The sequence below is a fragment of the Cupressus sempervirens genome, chromosome 10 (genome assembly GCF_028749045.1).
Source record: "Cupressus sempervirens isolate cs-2001-9-10 chromosome 10, ASM2874904v1, whole genome shotgun sequence".
Taxonomy (NCBI): Eukaryota; Viridiplantae; Streptophyta; class Pinopsida; order Cupressales; family Cupressaceae; genus Cupressus; species Cupressus sempervirens.
Genome location: NC_143127.1, coordinates 475,805,658 through 475,811,657, shown reverse-complemented (window position 1 = coordinate 475,811,657; position 6,000 = coordinate 475,805,658).

The following is a 6,000-nucleotide window of genomic DNA, read 5'->3' as shown; positions in this document are numbered from 1 at the left end:
CCTCCAAATCAAATAATTAAAATCCCCCAAGATAAATTAAATAAGAAGTTAATTAACATTTTCCCAACAATTGTGAAACCCAGAATGCACAAACATGCTCAAGGGTTTAATCACATAATACATTATGAATATGGATTACCAATTACCAAAGGGTTAACAATAACAATAACATAGATATGTCATCCATATAGGGACAACATTGGCTCAATATGAATGACCAATGTCACTTTTCCCTATTGTTATTACCAGGGATATAGGTACACACTTAGATCCCGAATTCAAGGTGAATGTATCTAATACCTATTCAGTAAATAAAAAACACCAAGTGTAGATGCTCAATATATAAATAGCCAAAGCACATTTGAACAAATAGTCATGTAAAAGAGAAAAAGACATGATGTCTATGCCACAAGCAAATAACTATGGTTGTTCCCACTTAGAACTAACGCCAACAGAAAATAATACATACAAGTGGTGCAATACAACATAAAAACATAATAATAATATGATAAAACATTTAAATTAAATCATCTAGTAATCATTCTTAATCATTTGAGCATGCGCGCGCGCACACACACACACACACACACACACACACACACACACACACACACACACACACACACACACACACACACACACACACACACACACACACACACACACACAATTGGAAATGGACAGGAGTAACTAAGAGGGGAGGTGTGAATTAGTTATTACAAAAAAATACAAAGTTCCTTTTAAGATGTCAACACAATATAAAACCAAATCCTATTGTAAGTCAGTTAACATTGAATATTCTATTGTCACTCGATTAGCACAAATAATTACATCTTAAATTATTAATGTGATTATCCTTTATTAACTTAGTTGCAAAAACATAGGGGAAATAACATGAACAAAAGAGACACCAAGATTTAATGTGGAAACCCAATTTGGAAAAACCACCAATTGCAACTAGTTATTGTTTTTCACTCTTCTGAAGGGAGCCCTGTTAGGAGCCAACCCTATTAAATGTTAAAAAAAACACTATTAGGTGTGACTCTATTTGGAGGATTTAATTCACCATGTTAGGAGTGTCCTTTTTAAAGGTCCTTAGACACTTCAATCTAGAAATGCCACCTTGTTAGAGGATTTGCTAAATAGATGTTAGGCTAAACCTGCTAAGAGATTTGAATCACTACTACAATTATTAGATAGTAACAATGACAAGACCTAATTGCTAATACAATTGTCTTTGTTGATTCAGATCTCAGTTTTGTCTTGATTACTTGATCCTCCTTGATTAGAATGTTCTTTGTAGCTCGATCAACTCGAAGGCTCTGCCCTTTATAGATATCCTTCAAATTTGCTTCCTTAATTCATCTTTTTCAATTCCACATTCAATTTTCAACTTGACCTTTCATATATATAATTCACACTAGTAAATTTGGACCCAATTTTTCACCAATTTCTTCGTTGCTATTTTTCTCGTCAAAATTTTGACCAAATTGCAGGTTGGTCAAAATTTTGATGAATAAATTCATCAAAATTTCAACCAGCCTACAATTTGGTCAAATTTTTGACAAATAAATTCATCAAAATTTTAACCAACCTACAATTTGGTCAAAAAATTTTGTCAAAATTTTGATCAACTGGTAATTTGGTCAAAATCTTGACGAGAAAAATAGCAATGAACATTGGTTGAAAATTGGGTCCAAATGTACTAGTGTTCACCTTTTCAAGTCGGCTTGAATAATATTTTAATCAAACAATTTTCATCCCTTAAGTCGACTTTTATTAATCAATAAATTTATCAAACTTAATATACTGACAGTCGGCTAATACAAAATTGAGCACTCAGTCAACACAAAAGATCCCTTCATTAACTAACCCAACTTGGTTAGAATAGGAGTTCTAATGTTAACCAACCTAACTCGGTCAATACTGACTTCATGTTGTCTTCCCTTTTTTAACCAATTGAATGGTCAGCATACACAAGAAAATGCCTTCGATGCTTGAGTGAGCTTGACTATCACTGACTACTCGGTAAAGACTTGACATTTTGTGTAACATCAAAGACAACATACTTGAATAATTGTTTTCAACACCCACACACAAACATACTAAAAGTAAAAGATAGATATCCATAACATCAAAGAACACGTGAAATGAATCCAATAGTATCCATCTGATAACATATAAACTATATTCCAAGTCCAAATAAAAAATAAATCATGTACCATCATAAAGCATCATGTCACACCACTAGCATCATCATGCAAATATGATCAAACTGAATAGAAACATCATATAACATCTAGCAACTATGATATTGGTAATCAAATAATGTATAGCCTTCAAAGCATTTCAACATGCAAATAAAATTGAAATAACAATTAAAGTATCTCTTAGATACAAATAACCATAGAATTAAATGCAAACATGGGAGACACTACAATGTTCGCTAAATCAGGTTCAACAAACTTTGCCTTCACTGAAACTCTTTCTGCATTGGTCATTAATAAGAACACTTTCTGATAAACATAAACGTTGACATGAATGAAAAACATTAATGCCATATACAAAAAAAAAAATTCAAAATAGGAATCTCCAACAATATCCGAACAATCTCCAACAACAAGTAGAATCTATAATCTAATTCCATGATAGGGAAGATCATAAACTTTTTCCATAATGTAAAGAGGACCATCAAGTGCCCTCATAGTCATCTTAAGATAAAATTTAATATAAATCTCAAGTATTGGTTTGGGTTCGTTAGGATTAAAGAGACATAAATATCAATTAAATGCAAATATAGCCAATATTAGAAAATAATAAATTACATAGAAGAGAACACAAGACACAAAGATTTAACATGGTTCACTCAATCCTTGGGCTACAACCTAATTAAAATATGTAATCCCTTATAGCTCAATACCACTGTAAGAAGCTATAATCTCATCATACGTTATGAATCCCTAACCCTAAACCATTTTATACAATATTTTTGTCACTTACAAAATTAGGGCTAGAATAAGTTATCCAATAGAAAAATAGTAGCCAATGCCTTTTACAATAATAGAGTTAGTTGAGCTTTGGGGGTGCTACCCCCCAAAACCCTCACAGGCGAGTTGCCCCTCGACCCACTACGACATGGAGCACATCTAGTTTTCTTCCCCACAACTCCACAACACATGCTGCCCCCAAATCCTCATAGTAAAATATGGGGGGAAACCACGCCGAATAAAGTGAGAAAATTTAACCTCCGAGTCTAATTAGGCTCTACATTAAAACATGGTTCAAATCAATCAATAAGATTGACAACATTGTTGGCCTTAATAAACTTATTATCATATTTCAAAATAGTAAGAGGGTTATCAATAACATTGGAAGATGGAAATGAATGGATGCACTCTATATTCTTAGTAGAATAGGTAAGAGATTGGTATAGATTTGAAAATTTTGGTTGGAAGGCAGAACACATTTTTTTCCTTAATCATTAACATCCTCAACAAATATAACACTAAAATCAATAAGATCTTGAACAATAAATTTCAAAATGGAAACACTTCTCAATATCATGATCAAATTAACAATGGTATTAGTAAAATGATTTGGGATCAAAAGATTTAGATGATCTTTTTATGAAGGATCAATTGGTTTAATGGGATAAAGTGTTAAAATACTACTATAAATTAACTTCAATATCATATTATGTTTTTTAAATTTAAAAATGGTATAAATTACAAGAAGGTTTTATAACAAATGACAAAGGAGCCACACATTTGGATGTGTGCCACTTGACATCAACTTTGTTTGATGAGTTGTTTTTCTTGATGACTCCTTAAAATTTTAGAGCATTTGGAAATGTTGAGATGCGATAGCACTCTTATCAACTAGAGCAATTAAAGTGGTGCTGTCAAATTGGATCACTTGAAGCTGATAATTATGAAGCATTGCACACAATTGAGTAAAGGGAGATAATTCAACAAGTGATATCTTATATAATTTCTTTAAGTGTATTATAAATTAAAAATTACATTATACATCAATATCATGAACAAGATACAAAATGTGAGCATTCAAATGTTTAAATCTATTAATGAAATTAGCTATTTTTTCTTTAATGTTCCTTGTTTACAATGCATTCAATTAGTCAAAGAAATATTAGAGGCAATATTGCTATGGAATAAAGGCATTATCAATTTCTTGAAAAGAATTAATATAACAAGGAGATGAAGGACAATACCATTGCAAGACCTTATCTCCAAATCTTCTAGTAAATAATTTAGCCACGACTTTGTGATCACGAGAGATGTTAGTACACAATGTTTTAAATGTTCTCACATGATTTAAGGATTGCTTTTTCTAGTAAAAGTTTTCAAGTGAGGTATTTCTATATATTGAAGGATAATAACACAAATGATATCCGAGGACAAAAGGAAAATAATATCACAAGTGGAAATATTGAATTTAGATTGAGTTAGTGAGAAAACTTGTTGTAAGGATGACATAGTTTGAGATAGAATATTGATAGTATATTTGATAGAGGTTGGTATGAGACATGTGTGAAAGGTTTGGAACACTATGAAAAATGAAAGAGACATTTGCACATGAAAATGACGCATTATTATAGGTAGGCCTAGACATTGGGAAGCACATGAAACACTTGAAGGAGGATGAATGATAAGATTAGGAACACTTCCAAGACTATCATTTGTGAGGTAGTGTTTGAAATAGACGTAGTCAATAGAGGTGGAGCATATGTTGAAATAAGAAGTGATAAAGTAGACATAGAAATAAAAGGCTCAACACTAGTGTTAGGTTAAGTTAAAGCAAGATCTTGAGCACAATATTTATTTTTAAACATTTTTATGGATACGATGGGAAATAGTGCACAAAAATAGCCACCATGGTTATAACTGTGAATCATCTTATTCATTGTTTACACTAAAGAGATGGTTTTTGTATTAGAATGTTCTTAACGTAATGATTGCTCAAATTTATCAAAACTATGAGAACATTTTTTTCACTTGGGTAGGAGACAATTAAGAAGAGTGGAAAGAAAGATTCTCAACAATAGTGCAATCTTGTTGGTAGGCATATTATTTTCATTAAAAATCCTAGGGAACATAGAATAATTATGATCAAAAGGACCTATAAGTCTACAAATTCTTCTAATTGGAATGCCATAGGTAGGAATCAATGTTGTAATTCACTCATGGTACAAAAAAGAAGGATCAAGATATGTTTAACAAATTTAAATTTATGTTCAGTCATTAAATTTATGTAACATAAAATATTATTAAGACAATATATTTGCACATGATACCTAAGAATAACACATCTAACTATCAAATCGAAAATCTAACCATTATAAAGTGAAAATATAAAAACCAAAATATAAATGTTATTAGTTAGGCTCACCAAAATGTACAATAAGAAAAATGGTGCAAGGAGGATTGACACTATTTCATAGTGCACAATCAAAAGGTATATGACCCTTTGGCCCAAGTAGTAGTTAGAATGGTGGTTTCCATTACACCAAAAGATCAACCTATCAATGCTTGATACACCAATTATACTTATAGAGCACTAGAGGTAGTTATGACATGTCATGAATCTTAAAGGATATATTTTGCACTTAGTCTAACAATCCCATCTCAAAGTTACCCAAGGAGATTTGAACCTATGCAGTTGTTGTTGCACTCAAAGATCATCCTATCAATGCCTAATACAACCACTAGACTTCTAGATTAAAATAGATGGTTAAGCTATGTCATAAATCTTGAAGGGGAACATTTGTGGTTATTTTAATAGTAGGATTTGAATGCTAGTTGAGTGCAATTTATCCTTTATTTTTGTATAAATGCAAGAATAGATTGGGGAGATGTAATTAAATAGTGTAAGATATAAGACAAAATAAAAAAAAAATGAAAAGTTTTGGAATACATAGATTGACAAAAATAGACAACAACATGTAGGTACAAAAAATAAGAACTAGATAACACCATTGAT